Raw genomic sequence first — 16,474 nt, forward strand, 5'->3', positions numbered from 1 at the left:
AATGCAGCGATGAGGTACTATCGGATGGGAGGATTTATAACAAGGAGCTCAAATGTGGTAGGACAATTAATCCAATACTTTGGTTCTGTCTTCATGGAAGAGGTTAGAAACAACTGTATAGCCAGTAATCGTGGGAAAGCAACAACTTTTTAGGAAGATCTAAAGGAAATCAGCATTACAACAGATAAAGTTGAAGAAAGTAACGGCAATGGAGCCATTAAATCCCAGGCACCATCTCTGCTGCATCTTTTCTCAGGATGAGGCTTTTCATTCCAGATGTCCTGCTTCTTCACAGAAAGGGGCTTCCCTTCCTCCACCGTTAACGTTGCCCTCACCTGAATCTCTTCCATTTCACTCACCTCTGCCCTCGCCCCATTCTCACGCTACCACACCAGGAATAAGATTCCTCTTGTCCTCACCTACCAGCCCACAAAGCTCCACATCCAGCACAAAGTTTTCTGTTACTTCCGCCATCTTCAATGGGATCCCACCACCAAGCACATCTTTCCCTATCCCCCACTTCCTGCTCTCCACAGGGATCGCTCTCTACGTGACTCCCTTGTCCATTCATCCCTCCCGACTGATCTCTCTGCCGGCACATAGCCTTGCAAGCAGAACAAATGCCTCACCTGCCCCTACAGCTCCTCTTTCCCTACCATTCAGGAGCCCAACAGTCCTTCCAGGTGAGGTGACACTTCACCTGTGAGTCTGCTGGGCTCACCTATTGTATCCAGTGTTCCCGGTGTGGCCTCCATGTCAGTGAGACCCGACATAGACTGGGAGACTGCTTCCACGAGCACCTTCACTCTGTCCACCACAAAAAGTGGGAATTTCCAGTGTCCACCTATTTCAATTCTACTTCCCATACCCATTTCGACGTGTCAGTCCATAGCCTCCTCTACCGCCACGATGAGGCCACTCTCAGGTTGGAGGAGCAACACCTTATATTCTGTATGGGTAGCCTCAAACCTGAAGGTATGAACATCGATTTCTCAAATTTCTGGTAATTGACCCCACCCCCTCCCCACCACTCTCCTTCACCACTCCCCATTCTTGTTCCTTTCTCACACCTTCTCTTCTTACCTGCCTATCATCTCCCTCTGGTTCTCCTCCCCTTTCTCTTTCTTCCATGGTCTTCTGTCCTCTCCAATCAGATTCCTCCTTCTCCAGCCCTTTATCTCTTCCACCAATCAACTTCCCAGCTCTTTACTTCACCACCTGCCCTCTCCCAGTTTCACCTGTCACCTGCTACCTTGTACTTCTTCCTCCCCTCCCCCCACCTTCTTATTCCGACTTTGTCCCCCTTCCTTTCCAGTCCTGATGAAGAGTTTTGGCCCATTTTTAATTCCCATCCATAGATGCTGCCTTACCTGCTGAGCTCTTCCAGCACATTGTGTGTATTGCAATAAATCCCCAAGGCTTGTGTATCCCATTGCACTAAACAAGGTATCATAGGAATGCCTCAAATTCCAAAGACCTTTGTACAATTCCTGAAGAATGGAGGGGGTAAATACAACTTTACTACCTTAAACAAGGAGTCAGAGGAAAAAGTGAATTACAGACTGGCTCGCTTAACATTAATAACAGAAAATATTCAAAACCTTTACAAAGAATGTGATAATAGGACATTCAGAAGATATCAAAAGGATCAATCAAGTCCAACTGTGATAAAACTGCTGAACAGATCCTGACCCGGATCTCCTTGCATAAAAATAGACACATCTCAAACCATCGGTCTAAGTGCTTCCTTTCTTTATCACCTGCCTAATCTCCCTCTTGCACTGTTTACAAGCTTTCTCTATTTGTGAGCGAACCGCCTCTTCCTCCATCTCTTCAGTTTGGTTCCCACCCCCCAGCAATCCTAGTCTACACTCTCCCCAATAGCCTTAGCAAGCCTTCCTGCCAGGATATTGGTCACCCTGGGATTCAAGTGCAACCCATCCTTTTTGTACAGGTCACTCCTGCCCAAAAGAGGTCCCAATGATCCAGAAATCTGAATCTGGGCTGTACTTCCAAATATCTGAACCTGATTTGCACTACCATACTTTCCCCTTTCTATTTTCTAATTATGATTTACAATTATATTTTTATTATATTTACTTTGATTTGTACTTCAGGGAGTGCGAAGTGCAGAAACAAATATCACTGTGATGATTGTACACTCTAGTATCAATTGTTTGGTGACAATAAAGTATAAGTGGATTCATGAAAGATTAATTTTATTTGGCAAATACACTGGAGTTATTGAGGAAGGGACAACCAGTGGACTTGGTGTATTTGGATTTTCAGGAGGTCTTTGGTAAGATTCCACAATACAGGTTAATCTGAGAACTGGCACCAATGAGTGATTTGTCTGCAACATAACAAACTGTACCTGGGTGAGACCGTGTGCAGTGTTGATGTCCTCACCCAAGACTGACCATGAAGTGGGTGCAATGAAAGATCGCAAGACTATTCCCTGGGATGGCAGGACTGATATGAGAAGAGATTGGGTTGTCTAGGTCTGCATTCACTATGTTTAGAAGAATGAGGAGGGACCTCATTGATACATACAATGCCCTGAGAGGTGTTGATAAGCCAGGCACATTTGCCCGGGCTAGAGGAGTAGAGAGAGTTAGGTTATGAAGGAAAACATGTAGTGCAAAGATTAGGAGAAATTTCTTCACTCAGGAATTCTCTACTGCAGACAGATGCAGAGACCAAATCCATATTGAAGTTCAAAGTTCAAAGAAAACTTATTATCAAAGTACATATATGTCACTGTATGCTACCCTGAGATTCATTTTCTTGTGGGCATCCAATGTAGATGCAAAGAAGCATAATGGAATCAATGAATCTGTGGTCTCGGGAGATAAGTACAGGTCACTCCTGCCCAAAAGAGGTCCCAATGATCCAGAAATCTGAATCCCTGCGCCCTGCTCCAATCCCTCAGCCACACATTTATCCTCCACCTCATTCTTTTCCTACTCTACCTGTACAAGAAGGATGGGTTGCACTTGAATCCCAGGGTGACCAATATCCTGGCAGGAAGGCTTGCTAGGGCTATTGGGGAGAGTGTAGACTAGGATTGCTGGGGGGTGGGAACCAAACTGAAGAGACGGAGGAAGAGGCGGTTGGCTCACAAATAGAGAAAGCTTGTAAACAGTGCGAGAGGGAGATTAGGCAAGTGATAGAGAAGGGAAGCACTCAGCATGAAGGTTTGATATGTGTCTATTTTTATGCAAGGAAAATTATGAACAAAGCGAATGAGCTTCAAGCGTGGATCAGTACTTGGAGCTATGATGTTGTGGCCATTACAGAGATTTGGATGGCTCAGGGGCAGGAATGGCTACTTCTAGTGCCAGGCTTTAGATGTTTCAGAAAGGACAGGGAGGGAGGCAAAAGAGGTGGGGGCGTGGCATTGTTGATCAGAGATAGTGTCACAGCTACAGAAAGGGAGGAAGACATGGAGGGATTGTCTATGGGTGGAAGTTAGGAGCAGGAAAGGGTCAATAACTCTACTGTGTGTTTTTTATAGACCACCCAATTGCAACAGGGACATCGAGGAGCAGACAAGGAAATAGATTCTGGAAAGGTGTAATAATAACAGGGTTGCCGTGGTGAGTGATTTTAATTTCCCAAATGTCAATTGGCATCTCTCTAGAGTGAGGGGTTTAGATGGGGTGGGGTTTGTTAGGTGTATTAAGGAAGGTTTCTTGACACAATATGTAGATAAGCCTATAAGAGGACAGACTGTACTTGATCTGGTATTGGGAAATGAACCTGGTCAGGTGTCAGATCTCTCAGTGGGAGAGCATTTTGGAGATAGTGATCACATTCTATCTCCTTTACCATAGCATTGGAGAGGGATAGGAACAGACAAGTTAGGAAAGTGTTTAATTAGAGAAAAGGGGAAATATGAAGCTATCAGGCAGGAACTAGGAAGCGTAAATTGGGAACAGATGTTCTCAGGGAAAAGTACAGAAGAAATGTGCCAAATGTTCAGAGGATATTTGCGTGGAGTTCTGCATAGATTCATTCCAGTAAGACAGGGAAAGAATGGTAGAGTACAGGAACTGTGGTGTACAAAGGCTATTGTAAATCTAGTCAAGAAGCAAAGAAGAGCTTACAAAAGGTCCAAAAAATTAGTTAATGATAGATATCTAGAAGATTATAAGGTGAGCAGGAAGGAGCTTAAGAAAGAAATTAGGAGAGCCAGAAGGGGCCATGAGAAGGCCTTGGCGGGCAGGATTAAGGAAACCCCCAAGGCATTCTACAAGTATATGAAGAGCAAGAGGATAAGATGTGAGAGAATAGGACCAATCAAGTGTGACAGTGGAAAAGTGTGTATGGAACCAGAGGAGATAGCAGAGGTACTTAATGAATACTTTGCTTCAGTATTCACTACAGAAAAGGATCTTGGCGATTGTCGGGATGACTTACAGCAGACTGAAAAGCTTCAGCATGTAGATATTAAGAAAGAGGGCATGGTGGAACTTTTGGAATGCATCAAGTTGGATAAGTCACTGGCAGCAGACGAGATGTACCACAGGCTACTGTGGGAGGTGAGGGAGGAGATTGCTGAGCCTCTGGCAATGATCTTTGCATCATCAATAGGGACGGAAGAGGTTCCGGAAGATTGGAGGGTTGCAGACGTCATTCCATTATTCAAGAAATGGAGTAGGGATAGCCCAGGAAATTATAGATCAGTGAGTCTTACTTCAGTGGTTGGTAAGGTGATGGAGAAGATCCTGAGAGGCAGGATTTATGAACATTTGGAGAGGCCTAATATAATTAGGAATAGTCAGCATGGCTTTTTCAAAGGCAGATTGTGGATGGGGGTTTGATTGCAACATATAAGAGAAGTTGGTATAGGTACATGGATGGTGGGGTGGGGGGGCTACAGCCCTGGTGCAGGTCAACTGGAGTAGGTAGGATAGAGTTCATCATAGACTAGATGGGCAGAAGGGGCTGTTCCTGTGCTGCAGTTCACTGTATAATGCAGCATATGAGCAAGGCTATCAGCACGTAACTGCCATATTAGTGAACCAGCACCATAATGTATCAAAAAGAATTAACTGTGATTGTGTGCTCCATATGACGAGATATGGCGGGAGCACAAGCTGGATAACAGAAGCTCCATAAGCAGCTGTTTCCCTCCACGTCTGGCTTCCCACTGGGATATCAGAACTCTGCCTTTCACTGCTTCTCCTGCTCTTAAAAATGGGTTAACATTACAATGACAGGCAAAATTATTTGTGAAAGCATATTCAGTATCCAGCAGTTAATATCACTGAATCATATTAAGCCTAACGTCATGGAAACAAATCACCCTGCTCATTAGATTGCCTGGTACTGACAGGTTGTTCGTAGGCTGAAGAATTAAGGCCCTTTCAAAAGTTAGCTCCTTCATTTTCTTCATTTGGATAGAACTGGGCACGATTATAGAAACATAGAAAACCTACAGCACAATACAGGCCCTATTAGAAAAATAGAGGACTATAGGTAATCTTAGGTAATTTCTAAGTTCCTCATACCTATTCCATAAGGATTATGCATTCATCCTCCCAAAAACATGTTGCTGACAGAAGAATGTATCATTATATTTGGTCCTTGAAACTCATCCACAAAATATTTCACAAATTTCTTTATTATCTGGTTGCTGGGAATCCAGGTCAGCCAGCATCTATGAAAATGAACAAACAGTCGATGTTTCATAATCAAGTGCTGTAATCACTATCATTTTAGAAATAAATATGACCTCTCAGCCTTCTGCAAGTCATTTTTATTTGGGTCCAGTCATTCTTCCCCCCCACCTGGTTCCTTATTACAAAGACATAAGTGTTCCTTAAACTTCTGTTAAATTTCTTGCATGTATTAACAGGCGAAGGTGCAACTGGGAAGGCGAAGCTAAAGGTCGATAAAGTGGTTAGGAAGGCTTATGGAATGCTTGCTTTTATTTGTTGAGGCATTGAGTTCGAAAGTCAAGAGGTTATGTTGCGACTTTATAGAACTCCGGTTAAGCCACGTGTGGAGTATTGCATCCATTTCTGGTCGCCCCACCATAGGGAGGATGTTGGGGCTTTGGAGAGAGTGCAGAAGTGACTCACCAGGATGCTGCCTGGTTTAGAGGGCATTTGCTATCATGAGAGGCTGGACAAACTTGGGTTGTTTTCTCTGGAGCGGCGAAGGCTGAGGGGAGATCTGATAGGGGTTTATAAGATTATGAGAGGCATGGACAGAGTAGACAGGGAGTATCTTTTTCCAAGAGTAGAAATGTCTAATACCGTAGGGTGTGTGTTGAAGGTGAGAGGGGGGTAGGGAGATGTAAGGAGAAAGTTTTTTACTCAGAGAGTGGTGAATGCCTGGAATGTGCTACCTGGTATGGTGGTAGAGGCAAATACATTAGAGGCCTTTAAAAGATGTTTAGATAGGCACATGAATATGAGAAGGATGGATGGATATGGACATTGTGTAGATAGGAGGAATTAGTTTTGGGGTTTTTTAATTAACGTTTTAGCTGGTTTGGCACAAAATTGTGGGCTGAAGGGCCTATTCTTGTGTTGTACTCTACTATGCTCTATGTTTTAAAGATACAAAAAACCTAACTTCTTCAGGACTATGAGTTCCCATAAGACCATAAGACATAGGGAGCAGAATTAGGCCATTCAGCCCATCGAGCCCATGGCTGATCTCGGATCCCACTCAACCCCATCCACCTGCCTTCTCGCCATACCCAGTTATGGAATCTGGATGCTCTGTTTATAGTGAATGGGGTTGGGTGTGCAAGTTTTAATAGATAGGGATGTATTAAAGAGATTTTGATTATACTATCATCAGGTAGAGGTTAGCTATAGCAAAGGAGTGGAGCAATCCCAGCTGGGCTTTGGATTACGTAAGCCCCCAAGCCAATGATTGGTTTCAATAGCCTGAATGTTAAATTATGAACAGGATTTATTTCCTGAAGACTGGTTCTCATTTTAATTAATGCACAATAATGCTATCCATTATTTCATCAATCCATAATAATCCCTAACAAACTTTACCATCGGAGTCTCCATCTCTCATTGCAAAAATTTAAGGCCTCAGCAGCACATTATACATCTACATTTTGCAAACCAGCAAATAACCTATTATACCCACACTGTTCCCTGTTAACCAACCAATAATCAATCTATGCAATATGTTCCCTCCTACAGCAGGGGTGGCAAACCTTTTTGAGAGTGTGTCCCCAAATTGGCAGTAATCTTCTAAAAATTCTCTTGCAAGCCATGATAAGTTTGAGCAGAGATTATCACTGATTAATAAATTAGTATCAATATTTATGAACTTTTTTAAGGAGAAAGAATTAGTCCTGCTGCTTTTTACATATATTCATTGTTTTACTATTCATTAAATTATAACAGAGACAGATTATAATAAATAAAGCACTTTATAAAATCCATTTAAAAATTAATATTAATCATTTTAAAAGACAAATTGAAAATAATGTAATTTCTAAATAATATTATTATTGCAACCATTTACTATCCAAATACTGATTGGTACTGTACATCAGGTGTGCGGTGATTTTAAAACATTTCATCCAATGTCAAGTGATTCACAACCATCTAGCTGGTATCAAGCTGGTGTGAGATGTTTCCTGTGAACGTTTTTCACTGCTCTTGGGTTGTAAAAACAGATCTGCTGCTTCATTTGTCATTAAAAATAATCATTATGCATTTTTATAATGGGTTGGGTGAAAAAGGTGGGGGGGGCAAGTACTGCCGTATGCTATCAAAACTTTTACACGTGCCAACTTCAGCACATGTGCCATAGTTTCACCTACCCCGTACCATAACCTTTCATTTACTGTGATATACTTTGATGAGGCACCTTATCAAATGCCTTCTGGAAATCTGTTTATTACATCCACCAGCTCCAGTTATGACAATGACAAGTACTATCTCTTCAAAAACCCTATAAAATTTGCAAGTATGACTTCTCTTTCACTCAACCATGTGATCTTTGTCTTATTTGCTTGGATTTTCTTAAGAGTCCAGCCACAATATCTTCCAGCATTTTCCCCACAGCAGATATTAAGCTACCAAGCCTGATATTTCCTGCTTCTTTTCTCCCCAACCTTGGAAATTCTCCTGACTCATAAATGTAAACCATCCTTTTGCTTCTACAGATGTTGTTTGATGCACTGGGTTCTTTCAGTAGATTATTTTTTCCTTGGATTTTTACTTCCGTTGGAAGTTATTTATCCTGGGTATTCCAAAAGATCCTCTTAAATGTCTGCCACAGTGCCTTGAATATCTGATCGTCTAACCTAATCTGCCAGGTCACTTTGGCTAAGTTTCCTTTCATATCGCATAGTTGTTTTATTTAAGATTAAAATATTAGTCTTGTACACATTCTCCTCTCCCACAAATGAAGGTAAAATTATATCATACTATAGTCTTCACTTCATTGGAGTTGTTTCATGATGAGGTAATTCTTTAGTCCTATCCTCACCTACTCATGAGTAACCCCAGTAAATAACCACTGAAGCCCAGCAAGAATGGCAGGAGTACACCACCTGTCCAGCTGATCACCTGGGACCCACCATGGCTCATGCATATCTTAAATGGAGTGTAAATAAGTCATCCTTGATCCCGACATCTTGCTTCAGAAAAAGATAACCGAGGTCTTGCGTTATTCTCACATGGAGCACGTAGTACCAGGAGCTCCAGGGGCATGTGAGAAATGCAATTTCTTCCTGAAATGAGATTTTCTTGGGATTTAACAGCAGCTGTGGCTTTGTTTACTTTGGTTGTTTAATCCTAATACCTAGGAAACATCCAGTTTAATGAACTACAGAGCCCTCAGCATTAATTGCTCGATGTCGTCTGTAAAGTCTGAGTGTTTTGATAAAATGAACTGTGCACTAAGCTTGCACGTACATCAGTTAATTTGCTGTTCGGACCAGAAAAAGTGCTTCAGTACAGAATATCTGTCCTCATGAGCAGGTAGTAGTGATATTTCTGTTTGATTGCAACACCAGTGCATCCAAATAATCACACTCTCTCTCAGCTCTGCTCACTAAAGAGAAGGACATTGTCATCGGAGATTTTAAGGAAGGGGACAGGGATATTCTGTAACGTTGGCAAGTTGCTGCAGTTGATCCAAGGTTGGTTTAGTGATAGGAGTTGATGGTGGAGAGTTGCTTTTGTGATTGGAAGCCTGTGACCAGTAATGTACCACAGGAATTAGTACTGGAACATTTCTTGTTTATCATTGTACATTACCAATTTAAGCATGAATGTCGGAGGTACTGTATGATTATTAAGTTTACAGATGACATGTAGTAAATGTCTTAATAAGTATAAGGGTTGATAAATCCACAGAGCCGATTCCAGACTGCTATGGGAGGTAAGGGAAGAGGTTGAAAGATGAAGGGGGACTGAAGGTCGGGGAAGGTGAATCCGTTGCTCAAAAAGAGCAAAATGACTAAGTCCAGTGACTCCAGGCCTGCGAGTCTAACATCCGTCAATTTGCTGGAAAAGGTTCTCAGGGACTGGATAAATCTACACGAAAGGCAAGGATTGATTAGGGTGCGGTAAACCATGTCTATCTGTCTGGACACACCCCTCTGCTGACTGCTCCTGTGGCTCCTCCCACAGACCCCTGGATAGAGGTGATTGTGTCTCTGCTCCTCCCACAGTCATCCAGCATGGACGCGCTCCATTTTACTGCTAATAAAAGCCTTTCAGTGTTTACTCTACTTCCAGTCTTTTGGAGTTATTGATAGTGCATCATAGGGGTAGTCAAGATGGCTTTGTTGCTGAGAGATCCTTTGAGAATAATGTGATTGTATTTTTGAAGTAGTAATGACGGTAGCATGTTTGATTGGTCTAGATGAACTTCAGTAAGGTCTTTGACTGGGGTCCCATGTGGAAAGCAGGTCCAAAAGGTCAGAGCGCAGAGGTTGGAAAAATGAATCTGAAGCTGCTTTGGTCATAGAAGACAGAAGGTGATGGTGGAGGGTTGCTTTTGTGACTGGAAGCTGTGACCAGTGGGGTATCACAGGGATCGGTACTGGAACATTTCTTGTTTGTCACTGTACAATAACAGTTTAAATATGAATGTAGGAGGTACTGTTTGATTGCTAAGTTTACAGATGACATGTACATTTGTGGTGATGTTGAATTTTAAAGATGATGGTCTCAGGTAACCAAACAATATTAATAAACTTATAGGTTGGGAGACCGAGATAGAACAAAAATTAAAATCGATAAATGCAGGATATTCCCATTTGGGAGGTCCAATAAGGGTGGGACGTGCATTGTGACTGGCGGGGCCCTGGGGAGTATTGAGAAACAGAGGTACCTTGGTGTGTAAATCTAGAGATCCTTAAATATGACACAGGTAGACAAGGTGGAAAAGAAGGCAAATGGGATACTGACCTTCATTAGTTGGGGCATAGAACAGCAGAGCATGAAGATCATGGTGTAACTTTATAAAATTTTGCTGATGATGCCTTTAAGTGTCTCCTGAAGGTGATGGGGCAAAGTTTAAAGGAGATTTGAGAGACAGGCGTTTTACAGAGAGTGTCAGGTACATAGAAGGTGCTGCCACAGCTGGTGGTAGAAGTAGCAAAATCTGAGGCTCTTTCATTCCTGGGATCATTCTCGTGAACCTTCTCTGGAACTTCTCCAATGCCACCACAACCTTTCTTAGATAAAGAGCTCAAAACTCTTTGCTGATGACACAAAGTTTGGAGGTGTTGTGGCTAGTGTGGAGGGCTGTCAGAGGTTACAGCAGGACATTGATAAGATGCAAAACTGGGCTGATAAGTGGCAGATGGAGTTCAACCCAGATAAGTGTGAAGTGGTTCATTTTGGTAGGTCAAATATGATGGCAGAATATAGTATTAATGGTGAGACTCTTGGCAGTGTGGAGGATCAGAGGGATCTTGGGGTCCAAGTCCATAGGACACTCAAAGCAGCTGCACAGGTTGACTCTGTGGTTAAGAAGGCATACGGTATATTGGCCTTCATCAATCATGGAATTGAATTTAGGAGCCGAGAGGTAATGTTGCAGCTATATAGGACCCAGGTCAGACCCCACTTGAAGAACTGTGCTCAGTTTTGGTCACCTCACTACAGGAAGGATGTGGAAACTTTAGAAAGGGTGCAGAGGAGATTTACAAGGATGTTGCCTGGATTGGGGAGCATGCCTTATGAAAACAGGTTGAGTGAACTCGGCCTTTTCTCCTTGGAGCGACAGAGAATGAGAGGTGACCTGATACAGGGGTATAAGATGATGAGAGACATTGATTGTGCGGATAGTCAGAGGCTTTTTCCCCAGTGCTGAAATGGTTGCCACAAAAGGACACAGGTTTAAGGTACTGGGGAACAGGTACAGAGGAGATGTGTGTGTGTGTGGCATCCTTCGGTCTCGAGAGACCATGGATCTGCGCCTGGAGTTTCCAGAGCGCAGGCCTGGGCAGGGTTGTATGGGAGACCGGCAGTTGCCCAAGCTGCAGGCCTTCCCCTCTCCACGCCACCGATGTTGTCCAAGGGAAGGGCACTAGGCCCCATGCAGCTTGGCACCGGTGACGTCGCAGAGCAATGTGTTGTTCAGTGCCTTGCTCAAGGACACAAACACGCTGCCTCAGCTGAGGCTCGAAACCAGTGACCTTCAGGTTACTAGTCTGATGCCTTGCCCTCTAGGCCACGCGCCAACAGAGGAGATGTAAGGGGTAAGTTTTTAGGCAGAGAGTGGTGAATGCGTGGAATGGGCTGCCGGCAACGGTGGTGGAGGCGGATACGATAGGGTCTTTTAAGATCCTTTTAGATAGGTACATGGAGCTTAGTAAAATAAAGGGCTATAGGTGAGCCTAGTAATTTCTAAGGTAGGGACATGTTCGGCAGAACTTTGTGGGCCGAAGGGCCTGTATTGTGCTGTAGGTTTTCTATGTTTCTGTGTTTCTATGTTTCTAACTCCTCTCCATATTCAAAATGTGTCTGACCAATGCCTCAGCAATACATCCTTGCTTTCGTATTCTAGTTCCCTCAAAATGAATGCTAACTTTGCATTTGCCTCCCTTACCATTGACTCAACCTGCAAGTTCACCTTTAGAGAATCCTGCACTAGGACTCCCAAGCCCCTTTGCACCTCTGATTTCTGAACTTGCTCCCCATTTAGAAAATAGCCTGTATCTTTATTCTGAAGGGCCTTTTCCTGTGTCACAGGCATAACTTCCTCCATCAACAAGGACGTCTTCAAGAGAAGGTGCCTCAGGAAGGCAGCGTCCTTTATTAAGGAACCTCACTGTCAGGGAGGAGGTACAGGAGCTCAAAGAACGACACTTAATAGTTCTAGAACAGCTTCTTCCCCTCTGTCATCAGATTTCTGAAAGGTCCATGAACCCATGAACTCTAGCTCACCATTCATCTTTCGCACTATTTATTTATTTATTTATTTTTAATTGTAACTGATAGTATTTTTTATGTCTTGCAATGTAATTCTATCACAAAATGATAAATTTCATGACATATGTCAATGAAATTAAAATCTGATTCTGATGATTAAACCTCCTGTCCATTATTCTGCTAGAGGTGCTGTTGTACAGTGTTGTATGGTTTTTTTAATGTCTTGCTCTGTACTGCTGCCACAAAACAACAGATTTCATGACACATCAGTGATAACAAATCTTATTCTGATTCTAAGAAGCTATTTCACCAGGAACTGACTGAGTGTGGAGAGTTGGCCTCTTGTGACTGCTGGGTTCTTGAATAAACTCGCTGGTGTGGCAGTTGACGTGTTGACTGTGGTTGTTGGTCATAATCCTGAGGAGAGGCCAGGTTGTGCATGGTACAATGGAATAGTTTAAAAGCTAATCCTGTCACTTTGTTCTAAATATTAAACAGTTCAGAGCAACTGAACTCGGAGCTTTGCAACACAATCCATTTTATGAGAGATATATCCTGATAAGGTCTATTCAAGTAATTAATATTTAAGTCTTAAAGACCACTATGTCCAGAGGAAGTGGGCTGAAGTGATATAAATCATGATGGTGATTATCTTTCAGAGCCTTACTTACTAATGTTAGCACTGCAGAAGTAGGTGACTATCTTTGATGGACTGTATAAAGGCTTCAAAGTTCAAAGGATATTTAATATCAAAGTATTTACAAGCACATATGCATACTGTAAGTCACCATATACTACCCTGAGATTCATTTTCTTGTGGGCATTCAAATAGAAACACGATAGAATCTATGGAAAGCATGCTCACAATAAGATGGACAAACGACCAATGTGCAGTAGACAATAAACTGTGCAAATACAAAAAAGCAAACAAAATAATAATAATAAATAAATAGACAAGATAAGGTGAAGAGTTCTAGACCATGTCCATAGTTTCTTGGAACAGATTAATGTTGGGGTGAGTCAAGTTGAGTGAAGTTATTCCATCTGGTTCAAGAGCTTGGTGGTTGAGGGATAATAGCTGTTCCTGAACTGGTGATGTGGGTCCTGAGGCTTCTGTACTTCCTTCCTGATGAAGAGAACATGGCCTGGATGCTGGGGGTCCTTGATGATGGATGCTGTTTTCCTGCGACAGCATTCTTTGTAGGTGTACTCAGTGGTAAGGGGGGCTTTACCCGTGTTGGGCTGGGCTGTATCCATTGCTTTTTGTAGGCATTTTAGGCTTTTCCTTTGGGCTGAATCTTCCATTCCAGCCTCTGCTCACAGAGGTGCATAATGGACAATTTTCAGCACGCAAACCATGGTAATGCCTGATGTAGCTCGGTAAAGACTCATTACTTCCAAATTAACTTTACAAATTAGAACATAAGAATGTTATGACCCCTTGCCCACTTAAATCCACATTGTTATTCAACAGATTATAAAAAATATTGGAACGCTCAGCAGATCAGGTAGCAGTTGTGGAAAGAGAAACAAAGCAAATGCTTCAGATTCATGATCACAAGAGATTCTGGAGATGCTGGAAATCCAGAGCAACTCTCATAAAATGAAGGAGGAACTCAGGAAGTCAGCCAATCTCTACAGAGAGGAATAAATAGTTGACATTTCAGGCTGAGACTATTCGTCAGGACTGAAAACAAAGGAGAAGAGGCCAGAATGAGAAGTTGGGTGAGGGAGGGGAAGGAGTTCAAGCTGGGAGGTGATAGGTGAAACCAGATGAGGGGGAAGGGGTGTGGGTGAGGGAGGGGGAATAGAGTTAGAAGTTGGGAGGTTTTAAGTTGAAGAGGTAAGAGCTAAAGAAGGTGGAATCTGATAAGAGAGGGCAGTGGACCATGGGTGAATGGGAAGGAGAGGGAGCATTAGAGGAAGATGATGGGCAGGTGAGGAGAAGAGAAGGGGCAAGAGGGGAGCCAAAATGATGATGCAGAAAGAGAGAAGGGGGAAGATTACAGAAGTTAGAGAAATCAAAGTTCATGCTGTCAGGTTGGAGGCTACCCAGACTGAATGTGTGGTGTTGCTCCGCCAACCTGAACATGGCCTCATTGTGACCGTAGAGGAGGCCAGTCTGACTGTTACAAGGAAGCAGATTCACAGGTTTGGTAAGTGAGACAGAAGACAATGATTACGAACAAGCACATCAATAATTTATTGACAGACAAACGGTAGAACATTTGATCAACATCTAAGCCATCTTAAGTTAAACAAACTACGACACTAAACATTCAGTAACACTTCAAACTCAACAAGTATCTCTGTGGTAAACTATGTTTACCTGTCTGGACACCCCTCCCCCCCCCCCCAGCTGACTGCTCCTGTGGCTCCTCCCACAGACCCCTGGATAAAGGCGATTGGAGGCACTGCTCCTCCCTCAGTCTCCGAGATGTCGTGCTCCCCTTTGCTGCTAATAAAAACCTGTTGTTCACCTCCCATCTCCGAGAGTTATTGATGGTGCATCAATCTCATTAAGTCTCCACATGTTACACAGCTACAAAACTAAACATTCAATAAACAGATACTTAGCTAAGGGTGAGTGTGGGCTCTCCAATGTCTGCTGTACACTTTCCCAATGGTTCTTCAGCACAGGCCATGAGCTCAGTGTGAAGACGAGTGCCTGGAGATAAGGGAAAGCCCCTGAGGTGCCCAAAACTGGACACCGGTGTCATGGCACACATGGCAGCCAATGGGAAAGAGTTGCTGCATCCTTCAAACAGGCCAATCGATGACCGGCTTGATAGAAGCGGCTTTCGACCGCTTCCGATTCGTCACGTTACACTGACATGTCGAAGTGGAAATGGGAAGTAGAATTAAAATGGGTGGCCACTAGGAAATCCTGCCTTTTGTGGCAGATGGAGTGAATGTTTCAGGTATTTCAAGTATTTTTCCAAAGCAAGTTCTCTTACAATGAACATAAGCTTTGTTTCTTTTCACCTATGCTGCCTGATCTGCTGACTGTTTCCAATGTTTTCTACTTTTATCTCTGGTTTCCAGCATTTTCAAAAGGTCAATGTTGATCCACACTCTCAATCTATTACCGCCTGATTTACAGAGACTGAAATCTATCAATCTCAGGTTTGAGGATTTTTATACATTGACCGAGCATCCATGGCCGTCTGAGTGAAGAACTGCAAAGATTAACAACCCAAAGGACAAAGAAATTTCTCTTTATCTTATTTCTAAATGACATTATCCCTAGACACCAACTTCCAAGTCATAGACTCCAAAACCAAGGTGGAAAGAAATCCCACAATTCTATCCACCCGAGGCCTCGAAGAATCTTAGTGTTCACCCTTAGACAGATGAGCATATTCCCCGGGCTGACATTTAGGTGAACCCCTGAGGGCATGCTACACGACTCGAGGTGCTTTCTTTTGGACAAACTGAGGTACAATCCGCCTTTGCAAGTAGAAAAAAAAATGGATCTTGTTTCAGAGAAGAGCGCAGAGCTACCTTGGTAATATTTATTTTCTATCTACCCTTAGAACTGATCGGAAGCAGCCTGTGAGTTCCTGTCTTGTCTCCCACATCTACCTCACAAATATTTAATTGGTTGTCAATACTTATCTCCTCAGGCTTTGCAGCTCAACATGTTTATTTTGTTGGCAGGGTTATTTACCTGACACACCTTCACAGAAGTAATCCCTCACTGGACTGTTGGTTGAAGATACCCTGTAAAGAACCCAGTGATTTGCTTAAATCTGGGGCAGCATTTATTTATTTAGTGATACAGTGCGGAGTAGGCTCTTGCAGTCCATCAAGCCATACCACCCCAGCAACTCCTAAGGAACATGATTAACCCTAACCCAATAACAGGACAATTTACAATGACCAATTAACCTATCCAGTATGTCTTCGGAGTGTAGGAGGGAGCATCAGGGGAAAAGCCTATGGGGAGGATGTACAGACTACTTACAGAATGGTACCAGAATTGAACTCTAAACCCTAGAGCACCCCGAGCTGTAATAACGTCACATAACCACTACGCTACCGATCCCAACTGATAAAAGGTCAGCCCACTTCCCCTTGTGAATCAAAATTTA

This window comes from Hemitrygon akajei, chromosome 29 (assembly GCF_048418815.1).
Source record: "Hemitrygon akajei chromosome 29, sHemAka1.3, whole genome shotgun sequence".
NCBI classification, from domain to species: domain Eukaryota; kingdom Metazoa; phylum Chordata; class Chondrichthyes; order Myliobatiformes; family Dasyatidae; genus Hemitrygon; species Hemitrygon akajei.